Genomic DNA, 12,184 nt, shown 5'->3' with positions numbered 1-12,184 from the left:
TGTGGAATGAATCTGCACTGGCGGCTTGGTTCAGAAAGGGTCTCTCTGAAGCTCTTAAGGATGTCATGGTGGGATTTCCTATGCCTGCTGGTTTGAATGAGTCTATGTCCTTGGCCATTCAGATCGGTCGTCGCTTGCGCGAGCGTAAATCTGTGCACCATCTGGCGGTATTGTCTGAGAGTAAACCTGAGCCTATACAGTGCGACAGGACTATGACTAAAGTTGAACGGCAAGAACACAGACGTCTGAACAGGCTGTGTTTCTACTGTGGTGATTCCACTCATGCTATTTCTAATTGTCCTAAGCGCACTAGGCGGTTCGATAGCTCTGCCGTCATTGGTACTGTACAGTCCAAATTCCTTCTGTCCATTACCTTGATATGCTCTTTGTCGTCGTTTTCTGTCATGGCGTTTGTGGATTCAGGCGCTGCCCTGAATCTGATGGATTTGGATTATGCTAAACGTTGTGGATTTTTCTTGGAGCCTTTGCGGTGTCCTATTCCGTTGAGAGGAATTGATGCTACACCTTTGGCCAAGAATAAGCCTCAGTACTGGGCCCAGCTGACCATGTGCATGGCTCCTGCACATCAGGAAGTTATTCGCTTTCTGGTACTGCATAATCTGCATGATGTGGTCGTGTTGGGGTTGCCATGGCTACAAACCCATAATCCAGTATTAGATTGGAACTCTATGTCGGTAACCAGCTGGGGTTGTCAGGGAGTACATGGTGATGTTCCATTTTTGTCTATTTCGTCATCCATTCCTTCTGACATCCCAGAGTTCTTGTCTGACTTTCAGGATGTATTTGAAGAGCCCAAGTCTGATGCCCTACCTCCGCATAGGAATTGTGATTGTGCTATCAATTTGATTCCTGGTAGTAAATTCCCTAAGGGTCGTTTATTTAATTTATCCGTGCCCGAACACGCCGCTATGCGCAGTTATGTGAAGGAATCCCTGGAGAAGGGACATATTCGCCCATCGTCATCACCACTGGGAGCAGGGTTCTTCTTTGTAGCCAAGAAGGATGGTTCGCTAAGACCGTGTATTGATTACCGCCTTCTTAATAAGATCACTGTTAAGTTTCAGTATCCCTTGCCATTGATATCTGACTTGTTTGCTCGGATTAAGGGGGCTAGTTGGTTTACTAAGATTGATCTTCGTGGTGCGTATAATCTGGTGAGAATCAGGCAGGGAGATGAATGGAAAACGGCATTTAATACGCCCGAGGGTCATTTTGAGTATCTGGTGATGCCGTTCGGACTTGCCAATGCTCCATCTGTTTTTCAGTCTTTTATGCATGACATTTTCCGTGAGTATCTGGATAAATTCCTGATTGTTTACTTGGATGACATTTTGATCTTCTCTGATGATTGGGAGTCTCATGTGAAGCAAGTCAGAATGGTTTTCCAGGTACTGCGTGCTAATTCCTTGTTCGTGAAGGGATCAAAGTGTCTCTTCGGTGTGCAGAAAGTTTCATTTTTGGGGTTCATCTTTTCCCCTTCTACTATCGAGATGGATCCGGTTAAGGTCCAGGCCATCCAGGATTGGACTCAGCCGACATCTCTGAAAAGTCTGCAGAAATTCCTGGGCTTTGCTAATTTTTATCGTCGCTTCATCTGTAATTTTTCTAGCATTGCCAGACCATTGACCGATTTGACCAAGAAGGGTGCTGATTTGGTTAATTGGTCTTCTGCTGCCGTGGAAGCTTTTCAGGAGTTGAAGCGTCGTTTTTGCTGTGCCCCTGTGTTGTGTCAACCAGATGTTTCTCTTCCGTTCCAGGTCGAGGTTGATGCTTCTGAGATTGGAGCAGGGGCGGTTTTGTCACAGAGAGGTTCTGGTTGCTCAGTGTTGAAACCATGTGCTTTCTTTTCCAGGAAATTTTCTGCTGCTGAGCGTAATTATGATGTGGGCAACCGAGAGTTGCTGGCCATGAAGTGGGCATTCGAGGAGTGGCGTCATTGGCTTGCGGGAGCTAAGCATCGCGTGGTGGTATTGACTGATCATAAGAATCTTACTTATCTCGAGTCTGCCAAGCGCTTGAATCCTAGACAGGCCCGTTGGTCGTTATTTTTTGCTCGTTTTTATTTTGTGATTTCGTACCTTCCGGGCTCTAAAAATGTGAAGGCGGATGCTCTGTCTAGGAGTTTTGTGCCCGACTCTCCGGGGTTATCTGAGCCGGCGAGTATCCTCAAGGAAGGAGTCATTGTGTCTGCCATCTCTCCTGATTTGCGGAGAGTGTTGCAGAAATTTCAGGCTAATAAACCTGATCGTTGTCCGGCCGAGAAACTGTTCGTCCCTGATAGGTGGACTAGTAAAGTTATCTCTGAACTTCATTGTTCGGTGCTGGCTGGTCATCCAGGAATCTTTGGTACCAGAGAGTTAGTGGCTAGATCCTTCTGGTGGCCATCTCTGTCACGGGATGTGCGTGCTTTTGTGCAGTCCTGTGGGATTTGTGCTAGGGCTAAGCCCTGCTGTTCACGTGCCAGTGGGTTGCTTTTGCCCTTGCCGGTCCCGAAGAGGCCTTGGACACATATTTCGATGGATTTCATTTCTGACCTTCCCGTTTCTCAAAAGATGTCGGTCATTTGGGTGGTCTGTGATCGCTTTTCTAAAATGGTCCATCTGGTGCCCTTGGTTAAATTGCCTTCCTCCTCTGATTTGGTGCCTTTGTTCTTCCAGCATGTGGTTCGTTTGCATGGCATTCCTGAGAATATTGTTTCTGAAAGAGGTTCCCAGTTTGTCTCGAGGTTCTGGCAAGCCTTTTGTGGTAGGATGGGCATTGACCTATCTTTTTCCTCGGCCTTCCATCCTCAGACTAATGGCCAGACCGAACGAACCAATCAGACCTTGGAAACATATCTGAGATGTTTTGTTTCTGCTGACCAGGATGATTGGGTGTCATTTTTGCCGTTGGCTGAGTTCGCCCTTAATAATCGGGCCAGCTCGGCTACCTTGGTCTCTCCATTTTTCTGCAATTCTGGGTTCCATCCTCGTTTCTCTTCAGGACAGGTTGAGTCTTCGGACTGTCCTGGTGTGGATTCTGTGGTGGACAGGTTGCAGCAGATCTGGACTCAGGTAGTGGACAATTTGACCTTGTCCCAGGAGAAGGCTCAGCTTTTCGCTAATCGTAGACGCCGTGTGGGTCCCCGACTTCGTGTTGGGGATCTGGTTTGGTTATCTTCTCGTCATATTCCTATGAAGGTTTCCTCTCCTAAATTTAAACCTCGTTTTATTGGTCCGTATAGGATTTCTGAGATTCTCAATCCGGTGTCTTTTCGTCTGACCCTCCCAGACTCCTTTTCCATACATAATGTATTCCATAGGTCGTTGTTGAGAAGATACGTGGCACCTATGGTTCCATCTGTGGAGCCTCCTGCCCCTGTTTTGGTGGAGGGGGAATTGGAGTATATTGTGGAGAAAATTTTGGATTCTCGTGTCTCTAGACGGAAACTCCAGTATCTGGTCAAATGGAAGGGTTATGCTCAGGAGGATAATTCCTGGGTTTTTGCCTCTGATGTCCATGCCCCAGATCTTGTTCGTGCCTTTCATGTGGCTCATCCTGGTCGGCCTGGGGGTTCTGGTGAGGGTTCAGTGACCCCTCCTCAAGGGGGGGTACTGTTGTGAATTCTGTGGCTGAATTCACTCCTGTGGTCACAAGTGGTATTGCAGCCTCTGGGCTTCCTCCCTGAGGTGTTTTGGTGAGCTCGTTGGCTGCCTTGCTATTTAACTCCACCTGAGTCTGTCTTCCTTGCTCCTTGTCAATGTTCTAGTGTTGGATCTGAGCTACTGCATCTTTCCTGTGGCCTGCTGCTCTGCTAGATAAGTGTTAATTTGTTTTTGTTTCCGTTTTTTCTGTCCAGCTGTGCTATTCTCTTTTGCTGGAAGCTCTGAGACGCAAAGGGTGCACCGCCGTGCCGTTAGTTCGGCACGGTGGGTCTTTTTGCCCCCCTTTGCGTGGTTCTGCTTTAGGGTTTTTTGTAGACTGCATAGTTCTCTTTGCTATCCTCGCTCTGTCTAGAATATCGGGCCTCACTTTGCTGAATCTATTTCATTCCTACGTTTTGTCTTTTCATCTTGCTAACAGTCATTATATGTGGGGGGCTGCCTATTCCTTTGGGGTATTTCTCTGAGGCAAGTCAGGCTTGTATTTCTATCTTCAGGCTAGTCAGCTCCTCAGGCAGTGCCGAGTTGCATAGGTAGTGTTAGGCGCAATCCACTGCTGCTTTTAGTTGTGTGAGGATAGGTTCAGGTGTGCAGTCTGCAGAGATTCCACGTCTCAGAGCTTGTTCTATTGTTTTTGGGTTATTGCCATATCACTGTATGTGCGCTGATTACTGCACACTGTGTTGCCTGATAGCACAGCATAACAGTACAAGGAGCCCAAACCAATGATTCTCAATAGAGGGAAAAAAGAAGTCCTGACATCATTTTTTTTTCCTCAGCTCTGTCTTCAGTTTTTTTTTTTTTTTTTCCCCTAGACATTAGAGTGCTTCAGGACACAGGTGTGGACATGGATATTCAGGCTCTGTGCTCCTCAATGGATAATCTCGTTATAAATGTACAAAAGATTCAAGATACAATTGATCAGAAATCTATGCTAGAACCAAGAATTCCTATTCCTGATTTGTTTTTTGGTGACAGAACTAAGTTCTTGAGCTTCAAAAATAATTGTAAGCTATTTCTGGCCTTGAAACCTCATTCTTCTGGTAATCCTATTCAACAGGTTTTGATTATTATTTCTTTTTTGCGCGACGACCCACAGGACTGGGCGTTTTCTCTTGCGCCAGGAGACCCTGCATTGAGTAATGTTGATGCGTTTTTCCAGGCGCTTGGATTGCTTTACGATGAGCCTAATTCAGTGGATCAGGCTGAGAAAAATTTGCTGGCTTTATGCCAGGGTCAGGATGATATAGAAGTATATTGTCAGAAATTTAGGAAGTGGTCAGTACTCACTCTGTGGAATGAATCTGCACTGGCGGCTTGGTTCAGAAAGGGTCTCTCTGAAGCTCTTAAGGATGTCATGGTGGGATTTCCTATGCCTGCTGGTTTGAATGAGTCTATGTCCTTGGCCATTCAGATCGGTCGTCGCTTGCGCGAGCGTAAATCTGTGCACCATCTGGCGGTATTGTCTGAGAGTAAACCTGAGCCTATACAGTGCGACAGGACTATGACTAAAGTTGAACGGCAAGAACACAGACGTCTGAACAGGCTGTGTTTCTACTGTGGTGATTCCACTCATGCTATTTCTAATTGTCCTAAGCGCACTAGGCGGTTCGATAGCTCTGCCGTCATTGGTACTGTACAGTCCAAATTCCTTCTGTCCATTACCTTGATATGCTCTTTGTCGTCGTTTTCTGTCATGGCGTTTGTGGATTCAGGCGCTGCCCTGAATCTGATGGATTTGGATTATGCTAAACATTGTGGATTTTTCTTGGAGCCTTTGCGGTGTCCTATTCCGTTGAGAGGAATTGATGCTACACCTTTGGCCAAGAATAAGCCTCAGTACTGGGCCCAGCTGACCATGTGCATGGCTCCTGCACATCAGGAAGTTATTCGCTTTCTGGTACTGCATAATCTGCATGATGTGGTCGTGTTGGGGTTGCCATGGCTACAAACCCATAATCCAGTATTAGATTGGAACTCTATGTCGGTAACCAGCTGGGGTTGTCAGGGAGTACATGGTGATGTTCCATTTTTGTCTATTTCGTCATCCATTCCTTCTGACATCCCAGAGTTCTTGTCTGACTTTCAGGATGTATTTGAAGAGCCCAAGTCTGATGCCCTACCTCCGCATAGGAATTGTGATTGTGCTATCAATTTGATTCCTGGTAGTAAATTCCCTAAGGGTCGTTTATTTAATTTATCCGTGCCCGAACACGCCGCTATGCGCAGTTATGTGAAGGAATCCCTGGAGAAGGGACATATTCGCCCATCGTCATCACCACTGGGAGCAGGGTTCTTCTTTGTAGCCAAGAAGGATGGTTCGCTAAGACCGTGTATTGATTACCGCCTTCTTAATAAGATCACTGTTAAGTTTCAGTATCCCTTGCCATTGATATCTGACTTGTTTGCTCGGATTAAGGGGGCTAGTTGGTTTACTAAGATTGATCTTCGTGGTGCGTATAATCTGGTGAGAATCAGGCAGGGAGATGAATGGAAAACGGCATTTAATACGCCCGAGGGTCATTTTGAGTATCTGGTGATGCCGTTCGGACTTGCCAATGCTCCATCTGTTTTTCAGTCTTTTATGCATGACATTTTCCGTGAGTATCTGGATAAATTCCTGATTGTTTACTTGGATGACATTTTGATCTTCTCTGATGATTGGGAGTCTCATGTGAAGCAAGTCAGAATGGTTTTCCAGGTACTGCGTGCTAATTCCTTGTTCGTGAAGGGATCAAAGTGTCTCTTCGGTGTGCAGAAAGTTTCATTTTTGGGGTTCATCTTTTCCCCTTCTACTATCGAGATGGATCCGGTTAAGGTCCAGGCCATCCAGGATTGGACTCAGCCGACATCTCTGAAAAGTCTGCAGAAATTCCTGGGCTTTGCTAATTTTTATCGTCGCTTCATCTGTAATTTTTCTAGCATTGCCAGACCATTGACCGATTTGACCAAGAAGGGTGCTGATTTGGTTAATTGGTCTTCTGCTGCCGTGGAAGCTTTTCAGGAGTTGAAGCGTCGTTTTTGCTGTGCCCCTGTGTTGTGTCAACCAGATGTTTCTCTTCCGTTCCAGGTCGAGGTTGATGCTTCTGAGATTGGAGCAGGGGCGGTTTTGTCACAGAGAGGTTCTGGTTGCTCAGTGTTGAAACCATGTGCTTTCTTTTCCAGGAAATTTTCTGCTGCTGAGCGTAATTATGATGTGGGCAACCGAGAGTTGCTGGCCATGAAGTGGGCATTCGAGGAGTGGCGTCATTGGCTTGCGGGAGCTAAGCATCGCGTGGTGGTATTGACTGATCATAAGAATCTTACTTATCTCGAGTCTGCCAAGCGCTTGAATCCTAGACAGGCCCGTTGGTCGTTATTTTTTGCTCGTTTTGATTTTGTGATTTCGTACCTTCCGGGCTCTAAAAATGTGAAGGCGGATGCTCTGTCTAGGAGTTTTGTGCCCGACTCTCCGGGGTTATCTGAGCCGGCGAGTATCCTCAAGGAAGGAGTCATTGTGTCTGCCATCTCTCCTGATTTGCGGAGAGTGTTGCAGAAATTTCAGGCTAATAAACCTGATCGTTGTCCGGCCGAGAAACTGTTCGTCCCTGATAGGTGGACTAGTAAAGTTATCTCTGAACTTCATTGTTCGGTGCTGGCTGGTCATCCAGGAATCTTTGGTACCAGAGAGTTAGTGGCTAGATCCTTCTGGTGGCCATCTCTGTCACGGGATGTGCGTGCTTTTGTGCAGTCCTGTGGGATTTGTGCTAGGGCTAAGCCCTGCTGTTCACGTGCCAGTGGGTTGCTTTTGCCCTTGCCGGTCCCGAAGAGGCCTTGGACACATATTTCGATGGATTTCATTTCTGACCTTCCCGTTTCTCAAAAGATGTCGGTCATTTGGGTGGTCTGTGATCGCTTTTCTAAAATGGTCCATCTGGTGCCCTTGGTTAAATTGCCTTCCTCCTCTGATTTGGTGCCTTTGTTCTTCCAGCATGTGGTTCGTTTGCATGGCATTCCTGAGAATATTGTTTCTGAAAGAGGTTCCCAGTTTGTCTCGAGGTTCTGGCAAGCCTTTTGTGGTAGGATGGGCATTGACCTATCTTTTTCCTCGGCCTTCCATCCTCAGACTAATGGCCAGACCGAACGAACCAATCAGACCTTGGAAACATATCTGAGATGTTTTGTTTCTGCTGACCAGGATGATTGGGTGTCATTTTTGCCGTTGGCTGAGTTCGCCCTTAATAATCGGGCCAGCTCGGCTACCTTGGTCTCTCCATTTTTCTGCAATTCTGGGTTCCATCCTCGTTTCTCTTCAGGACAGGTTGAGTCTTCGGACTGTCCTGGTGTGGATTCTGTGGTGGACAGGTTGCAGCAGATCTGGACTCAGGTAGTGGACAATTTGACCTTGTCCCAGGAGAAGGCTCAGCTTTTCGCTAATCGTAGACGCCGTGTGGGTCCCCGACTTCGTGTTGGGGATCTGGTTTGGTTATCTTCTCGTCATATTCCTATGAAGGTTTCCTCTCCTAAATTTAAACCTCGTTTTATTGGTCCGTATAGGATTTCTGAGATTCTCAATCCGGTGTCTTTTCGTCTGACCCTCCCAGACTCCTTTTCCATACATAATGTATTCCATAGGTCGTTGTTGAGAAGATACGTGGCACCTATGGTTCCATCTGTGGAGCCTCCTGCCCCTGTTTTGGTGGAGGGGGAATTGGAGTATATTGTGGAGAAAATTTTGGATTCTCGTGTCTCTAGACGGAAACTCCAGTATCTGGTCAAATGGAAGGGTTATGCTCAGGAGGATAATTCCTGGGTTTTTGCCTCTGATGTCCATGCCCCAGATCTTGTTCGTGCCTTTCATGTGGCTCATCCTGGTCGGCCTGGGGGTTCTGGTGAGGGTTCAGTGACCCCTCCTCAAGGGGGGGGTACTGTTGTGAATTCTGTGGCTGAATTCACTCCTGTGGTCACAAGTGGTATTGCAGCCTCTGGGCTTCCTCCCTGAGGTGTTTTGGTGAGCTCGTTGGCTGCCTTGCTATTTAACTCCACCTGAGTCTGTCTTCCTTGCTCCTTGTCAATGTTCCAGTGTTGGATCTGAGCTACTGCATCTTTCCTGTGGCCTGCTGCTCTGCTAGATAAGTGTTAATTTGTTTTTGTTTCCGTTTTTTCTGTCCAGCTGTGCTATTCTCTTTTGCTGGAAGCTCTGAGACGCAAAGGGTGCACCGCCGTGCCGTTAGTTCGGCACGGTGGGTCTTTTTGCCCCCCTTTGCGTGGTTCTGCTTTAGGGTTTTTTGTAGACTGCATAGTTCTCTTTGCTATCCTCGCTCTGTCTAGAATATCGGGCCTCACTTTGCTGAATCTATTTCATTCCTACGTTTTGTCTTTTCATCTTGCTAACAGTCATTATATGTGGGGGGCTGCCTATTCCTTTGGGGTATTTCTCTGAGGCAAGTCAGGCTTGTATTTCTATCTTCAGGCTAGTCAGCTCCTCAGGCAGTGCCGAGTTGCATAGGTAGTGTTAGGCGCAATCCACTGCTGCTTTTAGTTGTGTGAGGATAGGTTCAGGTGTGCAGTCTGCAGAGATTCCACGTCTCAGAGCTTGTTCTATTGTTTTTGGGTTATTGCCATATCACTGTATGTGCGCTGATTACTGCACACTGTGTTGCCTGATAGCACAGCATAACAGTCTATAACCAAAATTAGAAAAATGTTGTCTCTGTCCAAATAAATATGGACCTAACTGTATACACCTGTATGTCATCTCCTCCTATATATAGTATATACCTGTATGTCATCTCCTGTATATAGTATATACCTGTATGTCATCTCCCCTGTATATAGTATATACCTGCTGTATGTCATCTCCTCCTCTATATACCTATGTGTCATCTCCTCTTTTATATAGTATATACCTGTATGTCATCTCCTCCTGTATATGGTATATACCTGTGTGTCATCTCCTCCTGTATATAGTATATACCTGTATGTCATCTCCTCCTATATATAGTATATACCTGTATGTCATCTCCTTCTGTATATAGTACACTGTGTGCAGAATTATTAGGCAAGTTGTATTTTAGAGGATTATTTTTATTATTGATCAACAACTATGTTCTCAATCAACCCAAAAGACTCATAAATATCAAAGCTTAATATTTTTGAAAGTTGGAGTGTGTTTTTTTTTTTAGATTTGGCTATCTTAGGAGGATATCTGTTTGTGCAGATAACTATTACTGTGCAGATTTATTAGGCAACTTAATAAAAACAAAATATATTCCCATCTCACTTGCTTATTTTCACCAGGTAAACCAATGTAACTGCACCAAATTTAGAAATAAACATTTCTGACATGCAAAAACAACCCCCCCCAAAATTAGTGACCAATATAGCCACCTTTCTTTATGATGACACTCAGCAGCCTCCATCCATAGATTCTGTCAGTTTCTTGATCTGTTTACGATGAACATTGCGTGCAGCGGCCTCCACAGCCTCCAGACACTGGTCCGAGAGGTGGACTGTTTTCCCTCCCTTTAGATCTCACATTTTATGAGGGACCATAGGTTCTCTATGGGGTTCAGATCAGGTGAACAAGGGGGCCATGAGACCTTTACTGGCCAGCCACGCTGTGGAGTAGTTGGAGGCATGTGATGGAGCATTGTCCTGCATGAAAATCATGTTTTTCTTGAACGATACCAACTTCTTCCCGTACCACTGCTTGAAGAAGTCTTCCAGAAACTGGCAGTAGGTCTAGGAGTTGAGCGTCACTCCATCCTCAACCCGAAAAGGTCCCACAAGTTCATCTTTGATGGTACCAGCCCATACCAGTACGCCACCACCACCTTGCTGGCGTCTGATTTGGAGGGGAGCTCTCTTCCCTTAAAGGGAAATTGTCACCTGAATTTGGCGGGACAGGTTTGCGGTCATATGGGCGGGGTTTTCGGGTGTTTGATTCACCCTTTCCTTACCCGCTGGCTGCATGCTGGCTGCAATATTGGGTTGAAGTTCATGCTGTGTAATCCGAAGTACACGCCTGCGCTATGCTCCAGGATGCAGGGGCGGCAGCTGAGCAAGGGGTTTTTTTTTAAGGTCTGGGGTCAACCGAGGATGCAGGTGGACGGGGAGTATGAAGGAGGATGGAGGAGTATGCAGGAGAATGGGGGATTATGAAGGAGGAAGGGGAGGATGAAGTAGGACCGGGAGGATACAGGAGGACGGGGGAGTATGAAGAAGGACGGGGGAGTATACAGGAGGATGGGGAGTATGAAGGAGGACAGGGGAGGATGCAGGAGAACGGGGGAGGATGCATGAGAACGGCGGAGTATGAAGGAGGATGGGGGAGTATGAAGGAGCATGGGGGAGGATACAGGAGGACGGGAGAGGATGCAGGAGGATGGGGGAGTATGCAGGAGGACGGAGGAGTATGAAGGAGGACGGGGAGTATGCAGGAGGACAGGGGAGTATGAAGGAGGACGGGGGAGTATGAAGGAGGACGGGGGAGTCTTCAGGAGGACGGGGAGTATGAAGGAGGATGGGGGAGGATGCAGGAGAAGGGGGGAGTATGAAGGTGGATGGGGGAGTATGAAGGAGGACCGGGGAGTATGCAGGAGGACGAGGAGTATGAAGGAGGACGGCGGAGTATGAAGAAGGATGGGGGAGGATGCAGGAGGATGGGGGAGGATGCAGGAGGACGGGAGGATGGGGGAGTATGAAGGAGGACGGGGAGTATGAAGGAGGACGGGGGAGTATGCAGGAGGAAGGGGGAGTATGCAGGAGGATGGGGATGATGCAGGAGGACAGGGGATGGGGGAGTATGAAGGAGGTCGGGGGAGTATGCAGGAGGACGGGGGAGTATGCAGGAGGACGGCGAGTATGAAGGAGGATGGGGAGGATGCAGGAGAATGGGGGAGTATGAAGGAGGATGGGGAGGATGCAGGAAAATGGGGAGGATGCAGGAGGACAGGGAGTATGAAGGAGGACGGGGGAGTATGCAGGAGGATGGGGGAGTATGAAGGAGTATGGGGGAGTATGAAAGAGGACGGGGGAGTGTGAAGGAGGACGGGGAGGATGCAGGAGGACAGGGGAGTATGAAGGAAGACGGGGTAGTATGCAGGAGGACGGGGAGGATGCTGGAGAATGGGGGAGGATGCAGGAGAACGGGGGAGTATGAAGGAGGACGGGGGAGTATGCAGGAGGATGGGGAGTATGAAGGAGGATGGGGAGGATGCAGGAGAACAGGGGAGTATGTAGGAGGATGGGGGAGTATGCAGGAGGACGGGGGAGTATGCAGGAGGACGGGGGAGTATGCAGGAGGATGGGGAGTATGAAGGAGGATGGGGGAGTATGAAGGAGGACGGGGGAGTATGCAGGAGGACGGGGGAGTATGAAGAAGGATGGGGGAGTATGCAGGAGGACGGGGGAGTATGAAGGAGGACGGGGAGTATGAAGAAGGATGGGGGAGTATGCAGGAGGACGGGGGAGTATGAAGGAGGACGGGGAGTATGAAGGAGGACGGGGGAGTATGCAGGAGGACGGTCTTTGGTGCCATC

This window comes from Ranitomeya imitator, chromosome 6 (assembly GCF_032444005.1).
Source record: "Ranitomeya imitator isolate aRanImi1 chromosome 6, aRanImi1.pri, whole genome shotgun sequence".
NCBI lineage: Eukaryota > Metazoa > Chordata > Amphibia > Anura > Dendrobatidae > Ranitomeya > Ranitomeya imitator.
Note: the sequence above shows the minus strand (reverse complement) of the source record.